Below are 11,664 nucleotides of genomic sequence, written 5' to 3'. Positions count from 1 at the left end.
CCATTTTCAAACCCACAGGCCATTCTCGAATTACATTCACGGAAGCCCTCATGTTCGGATGTTCTTCGCAGGCATTCTCTGTTTAATTGACAACTTCCGAGTCTTCTACCTTGCACTTCTGGATTGCTTGTTCTAAAGGATCCTCAAAGTTTCCAGGAACCTTAACTGAACAAGCTGGGGTTCCATCTTGGTTTACCCAAGGAATCTTCTTATAGGTCCATTTCTCATTCGGGGGCCACTGTGGTTGGATATATCCCGGTGTAATCAATCCGGCCGTGAGCATTTGTGAACGTAATTTTTTAAGTGAAAAGTGGAAGGGAGGGATCTGAAAACCCTACACTTTGTTTTTCTTCTCATCTAGTCCCCATGACGAGAGACTAGTAGGCAATGACTTCAGAGATAGAACTTGAGTGTCATGTCTTGGTGATTGAAAAGGGATAAAACCTCTAATCATGTGAGGTTGATCCTTCTTGGTTTTTTTGGTCAACATTTGGTCACATTCTATGACCAGCTTCTTTGAGTAAAGCTTATCTCTCACAAGAGAAAACTCCTCTCTCATGGTTGGCCCAGTGAAACCTTCTACAATCTCATTTGGTTTTTGGGGCAGACCTGAAATAACGGGTCCTCTGGTCATTATTGTTTCAGTTTCAGCACCAGGATTCATGGGATCCACTAGTGGCTTATCTCCATGGATCCCAACATTTATCATATCCATTAACTTGGCCATCTATTCTCTGGATTCATCCTGAAATCTTCTTGTTTGATCAATCATCTATCATTGAGTTTTCAGGAGTTGCTCTTGAATTTTCTCGATCTTACTAATACGCGCTAGTATCTCATTCATCACTGTGGATCTTCAGACACGCTTTAGGTAACCTTCAATGTGCTTTCAAAGCTTGTTTGTTCCCTTTTTTATGAGACATCTCTTGTTAGTTAATGTGGAAAAATGAAAAAGAAAATAAAATTAATGCAGAATATGCATAAATGCATGATGCATGAAATGTTCGAGGTATTGATCCAAAAAATGTGCCTGTTATTATGAATAATCCTTATTGGGGACAAAAGTGTTTTATCTTTTAAGAGACCAAAAATATCATGAAAACTTCTAACATGTTGACTAGTCTTCTGTGTTCGTCTATCACCGGTTAAATAACTTTTCGTACCGTTTTAGCTTCTCTGGATGAACCGTGCAAATGTTGAGTTGCTTTCTGTATTGGCCCAAGAAGTCTCGAATGACTGCATCTCGGGCATTTATCTTTTGTTGAGCGTGTTCCCAACGAATACGTCATTGGAGCCCTCAATTGATAGGAACTATGTGAAGTTCATTTGTCTGTTTCTTGAATTCGTCAACAATGGTCTCCAATTTCAGCTATCCATTGTTGTCTTTGAGAGGGGACTCCCAATATTCGTGACCTTCATCTTGCCCCTACAACCTCTACCAGTCAGTTCTTCCAAGATAGGCTTTCATTATGCTTGATGTAGACCCGATTCATTCTGAGTCCTTATAACGTAACATAGTGATATACTCTTCAATTGTGGGTGCCACGTCTTCAGGATTGAATGTGACACATAGTCGCCTTATAGACTGTCTTCTGTACTTTCATCTCTTGTATTACAACCCCTTTATCCATTAATATAGATTATTTATGTTTAATAAACACATTTTTGGTAGATCAACACCTCTTTAGAATGATGTGAATGATAAAAAAAAACACAAAGGCCAAAGAGTTATTAAAAAAAAGTAAATAAAAAAATGATGAAAGAAAAAGTGTAAGAAGACAAAAAAATAACATGGTTAGGGTGAAAATATCCTATGTTTCAGAATGTGGTTTTGGGGTAGGCTCTAATTCTCCATGGTCTCTCGGTTTAGGTTCTAAAAAAGGGTACCCGAGTTCTCCTTGCTGGCGCCCCCTTGGGCTTACCAGACCCTTAGTCCTAAACCTATCACAGGCTTGTGTGGACTAAGTTAAACTCGAGAGGACACATTCCCTTATGTCTATGCGGAGAATAAATTCACACGAAGACATAAGATATATGAATCCCGAAGGCTACTTGCTAGGCATATGTGGTGAATAAATTCACACGAATGCATCGCTTTCACCCCCACTTAAATGGGTTTAGAGCTCGGGTTTAGAGCCTTAGATGAAAAATATCTTTAGGGGCTGAAATCATTAGAAAACGGTTAGTACAACTATTTACTCGAAAATATAATCAAAAGTAAGTAAAAAGGATCGAAATGTTAGTTTAAAATTTAAACTTACCTTCTTCGTTAAAAAGACAACTGGAAATTACCTTAGCATGACTCACTTACCTGTCCCCAACAGAGTCGCCAAACTGTCGTGACCGTCTTTCGGTTGGGCCCCGAAATTGGGCTTCGACTTGGATTAAACGAATTGGATTAGGAGTCGCCACCGATCATTTATTTTAAGGCAAATGGGTTGATCGGATACCTTATTTCTTACCTGATATGCGTCTTACCAAAAGATGTGTAGGATTCAGGGGTCAGTTACAGTCAAGGAAGGGTTAGCACCCTTGAACCGCCCTTTCGGTACTACATAATTTCAAGTTATCTTTAATTAAAAAAAAATTGTAATTTTAAATTAAAATGTAAAAATTGATCTGAATTACTTACCTTTGACGGATTAAGAAATGTACCCTTACGATGTTACAAAAAGCGTTAGTAGAAAAATGTAATAAAATAAATAAAATAAGGAAAAAACATAAAATGATAATGACAATGCAAGATAAATAAACAAAATAAAAAAAACAGATAAAAAATGGATAAAATTAATATACCTATACATGAAAGTTAATATATATTAATGTAAAAGAAACTGAGAATGAAAAATAAAAAATATGATATATAAAATATATGTAAAATATAACCATAAAAATAAAAAATATATAATAATAAAATATATACAAATAAAGATAATGAGAAAGACAAACGAATAATGAAACATAACATAGTAAAAAAAGAGAGTATAATAGTAAAAATTGGAAACCAGAAATTGAACAAGTATCGAAAAATAAAAAAAAAAAGTAATTAAATATATATAAATATTTAAGATATATAAAAAATGATAAAAATGATAAATAGTATAGAATACTAAAATAAAAAGAAAAAAAGAGGAAAAATATAATAACCAATAAAATATATAATTAAATGTAAAATAATATGGGACTAAAATATAAGAAAAACCAAATTTGGTGTCAAAATTAAAGTTGATTAACATGAAAACATCGAATTCAGGGGGAAAATCGAATCTTCCAGAGAATGAGGGACCAAATGGGGATTTCCCCTTTTTATTTAAGAAACACGCGGGTGGCGTGTCGGCGCGGGTCGGGTCACAGAGCGGAATTTGGGTTGAGTATAAAGCCCATTCTTCTAAAACACACTTTCATTCTTTCATTAGATCCAAAATGGATCAAAGCAAATATTATGGTTTTCTCTCAAGGCTTCATGGGTGTTTTTCATTTTCGAAGAACATCGACGTGATTTCCAGAACATGGCCGTGGCACCGCCTTGCCGGCCGCCGTTGATCGGCACCGACCACCGGTCATCGACGGCGTTTTTTATTTTTAAAATTCTTTTTCCCTCATCTTTAAAAAAGTTTTTGCTAAAAACGATTCTCGAGGACTAGATCTAACGTGGAAGATCTCGACCAAACCCCCCGTTCATCAGTCGACTTACTCCGTTTGGCGTTTTTCGAGTCAAAAACGTGAGCCAAACAACGAAAATGAGATCAAAAACAACATGCAAGCTGTAAAATCGAAGAAGGTACGGAAAATCTTCACCTCTATTTCTTTTCGAAAATGTTACAGGTGCTTTGATCCACTGCCTAAGCGTATTTCCTTTCGGTATTTTGCCTTGTGTTTTTGTGTATAACCCTTGTGTAATCGTAGTGTAAAAACAGTGTGTTTGTGCGTGTATTTCAAATGAAATGTCTACTGTAGAATCGTGTCTTCTCCCATGATTTCCAGTGTTACATGTGTTATTTATAATAAAAAATATACTATCTTTAGCTGCTTAGAGTCCTAATGAAACTAGACTTTTCGATCTGTTCATTGATGTGGTTGTTTGTTGTTGCCGAGGGAACCGCCGGGAAAATCGGCGAGGCGTGAGGCGTGGAGTCTTCAGTTGGGTCGTACGGCGCTGTTGAGACGAGTGAGAAATGGCTGGAAGCAACTAAGGGTCAAAAACCCTAGTTTCATCTTTGATCTGGGCCCTTGGATTACCCTTGGATCTGACGGGTGGAGTGAAGCTGCGCAAGTGGAAAAGAGGCTAGGGTTATGGAACCCTAGTTGGCTGGTTCAGGTCATGAACCCGATTTTGGGTCTTGAATCGGGTTGCGCTAGTTGGGCTCCTGCTTGGTGTAATGGGTCAGCTGGATTTATTTGCTTGTAATGGCTTTGGGCCACATGTAATATTGGACCTGTGAAATGCAATGAAATAATTAATAGATATAAACACATATATTATATAATATAATTTACACTGTAAATACATTATATAATATAATAACAAGTTATGGACGAAATGACGTGTCTACACCTTACTAAATGTGTAAAATTGTGTTTTATACTTAATATATTTTTGAAACAATTTTCACAAAGTATTTTGAACCAAAATCAAGCCTTAAAATCAATTATTCAAGGTCATGCACTGATGCATCAATCCAATCGATTTCATCGATGTACTAATAAATTAATTGAACATCGAATGCATTTGATGCATCGATGCACATACTATGCATCAATGCACTCAGGGTTTTATGAAAACATCGAATGCATTTGATGCATCGATGCACAGACAATGCATCGATGCACTCAAGCTATTTCAAAACATCGAATGCATTTTATGCATCGATGCACTCTTAGTGCACCGATGCACTAAGAGTCCAACGGTCAAAATATTTGAATTTTACACTCGATGCACCTAGGGTATGCATCGATGCATGGGACGCTCCCAACCACTAATATTAATTGTTTTCACACTTAAACGGCTCTATTGACTTCACTAATCATCCTCAACCTTCAGAATCAATTGAAGGTGTATTTAAACAAGCTTAGAAGCCATTGATCAACAACAAGCAACTAGAATCAAGAGAGAATCAAAGAGAAAGCATCAAACCTCAAGTTTGAGCATTTTCAAGCCTATTTCATTCAATATTCATTTTTGCTTTCAAGAACACTTATTGTGCTCAATTGTATTATTCTTGAGTGTTCTTTCTTTGTTCTAGAATTGTGCAAACATCTTGCCTTGTGAGCATTTTCTTGTAAGTTTGTAAAATTTGTATTGTTCTCTTTGGGAGAGAGTGTTCTAAATAATTTAGGGTATAATTCTTGATAGTTTGTAAGGTTACTCTTTGTCCTCAAAAGAAAGACAAATTAGTGAATTTGTGGAAAATCCTTAGTGTGGATAGCTAAATCGTTGTGCAATTACTTTCAATTTTCTACAAAAGCTTCCCCAAAATTTTAATTGCCAATTCACCCCCACTTGGTCGATTCCTTCAATCGATTAACTCAACAAATATTTTGGCAAATTGATTTCACAAAGCATGGTTCTAGCCATTTCTTCTCAAGTTCGATTTTTCGTCTCAACAACTCCATTTTGTTGAGGGGTTCTAGGTGCTGAAAAATTATGGCTAATACCGTTAGAATCACAAAACTCAATAAATCCAAGATTTTCAAATTCAGTTCCATGATCACTCCTAACACTAGTTATAGAGTAACCTTTTTCATTTTGGATTACTTTTGAAAACGTGATGAATTTTTCTAATGCTTCATCTTTAGTACTTAAAAATAAAACCCAAGTATATCTAGAATAGTCATCTACCAAGATAAATGCATATTGTTTTCCACCCAAGCTAGTAGTCCTAGTTGGCCCAAAACGATCTATATGGATCAATTGTAATACTCTACTAGTTGATACATCATTAATGGATTTAAAAGAAACTCGCTTTTGTTTTCCTTTAGCACAAGCATCACAGATTTTATCATTGTCAAATTTCAATTTAGGCAGCCCTCTTACTAAGTCTCCTTGAATTAACCGTTGCAAAACACTCATGCTAGTATGTCCTAGTCTCCTATGCCATAACCAACTATCATGCTCATCTTTTGCAACAAGGGATAAATTAGTCATGTCAATAGAGTCTAAATACACCATGTATATGTTTCCTATTCTATGACAAACAAGCATAATCCGATTAGATGCAATGTCAATGACTTTACAACCATTAATATCAAATATGACATTGAATCCCTTATCACACAATTGACTAATACTCAAGCGATTATGCTTTAATCCATTCACATATAAAACATTTTTAATTTGTATGGAAGAGGAATTACCTATAGTGCCTATATCTTCAATGTGACCTTTTGAATCATCACCAAAAGTCACTTCTCCTCCATTTTTGGCGTTAAGCTCTATGAACCAGCTTTTGTCTCCGGTCATGTGTCTTGAGCATCCACTATCAAGGCACCATGAATTTGAATTTGTTTCCTATGCCTTGTAGCAATGCTCATTTTCCTACAAACATGGATTAATTTCTAATTTTTGGTACCCAAATTCTTTTGGGTCCATATTCATTAGTTTCCAAAATCCTAGTCCCCTTAGGTATCCATTTATGTAGGATATCCTTATCTTTAGTAGTAATGAGTTCTTTAGGAACCCATATACTTCTAACGATTTTTCTATTAGTGGTTCTTCGGGAACCTCTATGATTGTAGTTTTTAAAACTTTTTCTAACAAAGTTGGATTTTGAATTTTCTCCATTTTCAAAACGTTTTGTTCCAACTTTATCAAAAGAAGCTTTAAGATCATCAATTTTCTTTTGATGATCATCATTGACCTTTGAAAGTAAAATTTGCAAATCCAAAATTTTCTTTTCAAACTCTTCTAGTTTGATTTGCTAATCTTTGATTTTACTTTCAAGATCGTTGTTGGTTTTGGATATGAGTTTATTTTCATTTTTCAATTTTGAAACATCATTTTTATATTTTAAAAATAATTTCTCATAATCCGAAACCAACCATTTATATTCCTCTAATAACTCATCATAGGATAAATCATCAAAATCAGATGAATTAGAGTTTACCTTAGAATCTTCCCCGAATGCCATCAAGCACAAGTTTGCTACTTCTTGTTCCTCTTCATCGGAACCTTCTTCATCGATCCATATAGCCACATGAGCCTTGTGCTTATTCTTTGATTGACCATTTCTCTTCAATTATGGGCAATCATATTTAACATGCCCCGGCTTTTTGCATTCATAGCAAATGATCGGGTCATTCTCTTTTGATTTATTTTTGAGGCCTTCATTTTGTTTGAATTTTTCTCCCTCGGTAAGGTCTCATCATTTTTCTGAACCGTTTGGCAAACAATGACATTTCCTCGTCATCTTCATCCAAATCACTCTCATCTTTTGTGGATTTGAGAGCAACTCCAATGTTTTTCTTCTTCTCCTTCTCCTTTGGTGTCTCTTCAATCTTATCGAGGTCCACCTCATCTTCAAGCATCATTTCATGAGTGAGGAGGGAACCGATTAGCTCTTCAAGAGTTAAGGACGTTAGGTCCTTAGACTCGATGATTGCCGTCTTCTTTGATTGCCATGATTTTGGAAGGGAGTAAACTAACTTCCTCATAAGCTTTTCATTTCAAATGATCTCTCCATATGATTTGAGACCATTGATAATCGTTGAGAATCTATCTGTCATAGCTTTGATATCTTCATTTGGTTTCATCCTGAAATTTTCATAGTTATACGTTAGAATACTAATTTTAGATTTTTTTTTTACCTCATCGGTATCTTCATGAGTGACTTGAAGCTTGTCCCATATTTATTTGGTGATTGTACAAGATGAAACTCTTCCGTATTCATCTGGTCCAAGAGCACAAAATATGATATGAATGGCTTTGGAGTTGAGCTGGAACATTCTTGTCTCTCCTTCACTCCACAACCTTGGATGAGTGAGAGGCTTAATGTATTCTTCTTCTACGGCATTCCATGCTCCCATGTCACTTGCTTGAATGAAGTACATCATCCTATTCTTCCAATAGGCATAGTTAGCTCCATTGAAGAAAGGAGGCTTGTTGACGGGCATCGAATCGAGACCGGAGTCGAAGTTTGAAGTGGAGGCCATTGATGACTTTGATTATCGATGTAACTCTTCCTGAATCGACTCAAAAGGCGATTAAACCTTCAAATGAGTTAGGCTCTGATACCAATTGTTGAGTTAATCGATCGATGGAATCGGCCAAGAGGGGGTGAATTGGCAATTAAAATTTTGGTGGAAGCTTTTGTAGAAAATTGAAAGTAATTGCACAGCGATTTAGAGTGGTTCGACTTTCTCAACCAAAGTCTACGTCCACTACCTTAGCTATCCACACTAAGGATTTTTTCACAAATTCATTAATTTGTCTTTCTTTTGAGGACAAAGAGTAACCTTACAAACCCTCAAAAATTATACCCCAAATTCTTGAGAACGCTCTCTCCCAAAGAGAACAATACAAATTTTGCAAACTTACAAGAAAATCCTCACAAGGCAAGATGTTTGCACAATTCTAGAACAAAGAAAGAACACTCAAGAATAATACAATTGAGCACAATAAGTGTTCTTGAAAGCAAAAATGAATATTTTAAATACACCTTCAAATGATTTTGAACGTTGGGGATGGAGTCAATGGAATCGTTTTAGTGTGAAAATAATTAATAAAACAGCTTGGAGCATGGGGGAATCGGTACCCCCTCATGGGGAATCGGTTCCCTAAGTATAAAATTCAAATATTTCGACCGTTGATCAGGGGGAATCGGTACCCCCTTGGGGGGAATTGGTTCCATCTGAGCATTCTGTTTTTCTCGGAGCAAACCATTCATGGGGGAATCGGTACCCCCTTGGGGGAAAATCGGTTCCCTCTGGACATACTGGAATTTTTGGCTTTGAAATGGTTCGAAATACTTTGTAAAATTATTTTGAAATTATTTTAAGATTAAAACTTAATTTTACACTTGAGTAAGGATTAAAAATCACATTTGAAAATTTTGGAGTAATATTTGGATATTTGAATAATTATATCAAATATACTTAGAAAATATTTTGGAAAATCTTAAAATTCATTTATCTTAATTTGTTATATAGAAATATCAAAATGTATTCAACAGAAAGGTTCTAGTTTAGCCTGTGAAAAACTAGGGAGTTGTAAATGTTATCTCTTTGTCATTGAAAAAGAAAGAACAAATTAGTGAATTTGTTGGAAAAACCTTGGTGAGGAGCTAAGGTAGTGGAGGTAGACTTGGTTGAGAATTCGAACTACTATAAATCATTGTGCATTTTTATATATTTCAATCTCCTTACTCCCTAAACACAAAAACCATTCTGACCCCTCTTTGCAAACATTTTCAGTTGTCGATTCGAGCTTCTGAAAATCACAACAATTGGCATCAGAGCCTAACTTGTTAGAAGACTTAATATCCTTGAGACGATCCTAGAAGATGCTCTACCAATTCCCTACTCAACTGAGAAGATGACTTCTACCTCCAACTCGTTCTACATGGAAGACTCCCTACCAATCGACAAGCCTCCATACTTCAATGGAGACAACTACCATCATTGGAAGAAATTAATGAAGTTATTTATCCAATCCAATGATCTTGATGCATGGGAGATGATTGAGAACGACTACTCTTCTCCAAAGAAGAAGGGGAAGAAGTGGAGTGACAAAGAACGAAAAAAAGCTCAACAAAATGCCAAGGTCATACACATGATATTTTGTGCTTTTGGTCCTGAAATCTATGAAGGAGTTTCTTCGTGTTCAAGTTCCAAGGAGCTTTGGAATAAGCTCGGGGAAATCCATGGAAACAAGAAAGAAGAACCAACAAAGGTGGTGTATTTAATGGCTCGTGAAGAGCCCGAGGTATCTTCTAGCTCAAATGAATTTAATTCATATTCTTTTGATTAGTTACAAGATGCTTATAATAAGTTGTATTTGGGATTTGAGACCATGAATTCCAAATATACAAAATTAATTTCAAAACTCAAAATTGAAAATAAATCGATTTTGAAAGCTAAAATTGATTTTGAAAATCAAAATGAAATTTTGAAAAATGATTTAGAGCTTTCAAAAATTAAAATAAATGATTTAGAAAAAGAAAATTTTGATTTAAAGTTAAGCTTGAAAGCTTAACAAAAGAAAAAGAATTAACTTCTAAAAACAACTTATTATGTTTATAAATGGCAAAATGCTCACATTGTCATTATCATGGTCATAAGGAACATACTTGTCCTTTGAAGAAAGGAAAACGTTTTAAAGTTAGGCAAATATGGGTTCCAGAAGGAATAATGGGCATTGAAACTAATGTTCAAGGATCCAAAGCAATTTGAATACCAAAATTTACTTAAATGTCTCTTGTAGGTTTGTGGGAGCAATGGTGATGAAGATGACGAAATCAAGATGCTCTAGCCACACATGAAAAAGGAATGTGTAACTTATAAGCTTAATGCTTTTGATTTTGATTATTTGGTTGCTCATTTTAGTTTAAGCATGCATGAATTTTGATTTTAAATAATTATGTATTGTTTTTTAATCTCATGTATGTTGAAAACAATTGGTATGATGAAAATTTTAAAGTTTTAATAATTTTTCATAATCTTTGTTCATCATAATAAATTTTGGTCAAAATTGGTTTTAAATAAAAATGATATCTCTCTAACAATTGATATCAAAATTTTTAAATGCATAACATTTTTGAAAAGCTTTATGCATATGCACTCAATTTCAACAATTGATATTGCATAAAGTATTTTAGACTTTGATATATTGAATTTCATGAGCTACTAACATGTTTGTTATTCTATGATTAAATTCAATTTTGTTTAAGTGTCAAGTTCTTAAAGCTAAATTTTGTTTGAAATGCATTTATTAAGGGGGAGCTTTGATTTTTTTTTCAAATGATTTTTAAATATCAAATTTACCACTTACTCTCCAAAGTTATTTTGAACTTCAAAGATTGAATTATTTTTGATATAACAAAAAGGGGGAGAAGTTTGGTTTGAAAAAAATCAATTTCTTAATGAAAAAGAGGGAGCTTAACATTTTCATATATTTTCCAACAATTGGTATCTTTTTAACAATTAATATTCTTTTGTTAATAATTGGTATATTTTTCATTAAACATTTTATTAAGGGGAGTTTTGCCAAAAATAATTTTTCAAATGTTTTGTTATATCAAAAAGGGGGAGATTGTTGAATTATGTTTCGATATAACAAATTTAAGGCAAAATGTTTTTGGACTTGAATTGAATTTATTCAAAGTTTTAAAAAGGTTTCAAAAATAATTCAAAGTCCATTATATTCAGATTTGAGCAAAAATGCTAAAGGGTGTCAAAGGGTATCCATACACCTTGCAGTGTATCCATACACTCTGCAGTGTATCCATACAATGGTGTATCGATACACCACGTAGGTGTATTCATTCACCTATGATTGCTCAAACACCGAATGCAAATAGTGTATCGATACACCCTGAGTGTATCCATACAGTAGTGTATCGATACACCCTGACTGCAACGGCTAGTAACAGCTAGTTAATTTGAATTTAATGAAGGGGTATCGATACACCTTGATAGTGTATCGATACACCCTGTTATGGGTAACTTATT

The 11,664-nt window shown here is 34.6% G+C and overlaps 1 long non-coding RNA gene across 1 annotated transcript in view; it reads right to left on the bottom strand.

Annotated features, from left to right (window-relative positions):
• Nucleotides 1-2,622: 2,622 nt before the first annotated feature.
• Nucleotides 2,623-11,664, bottom strand: part of LOC120116520 — a 35,702-nt gene continuing 26,660 nt past the window's right edge. Inside the window, exon 5 of the long non-coding RNA XR_005515558.1 lies at nucleotides 2,623-2,632. This is a non-coding gene — a long non-coding RNA (uncharacterized LOC120116520). The remainder of the gene's footprint in view (nucleotides 2,633-11,664) is intronic.

The sequence above is a fragment of the Hibiscus syriacus genome, unplaced genomic scaffold (assembly GCF_006381635.1).
Source record: "Hibiscus syriacus cultivar Baekdansim isolate YM2019G1 unplaced genomic scaffold, ASM638163v2 tig00110299_pilon, whole genome shotgun sequence".
Classification (NCBI taxonomy): Eukaryota; Viridiplantae; Streptophyta; class Magnoliopsida; order Malvales; family Malvaceae; genus Hibiscus; species Hibiscus syriacus.
Note: the sequence above shows the minus strand (reverse complement) of the source record. Positions and strands in the feature narration are given on the sequence as shown.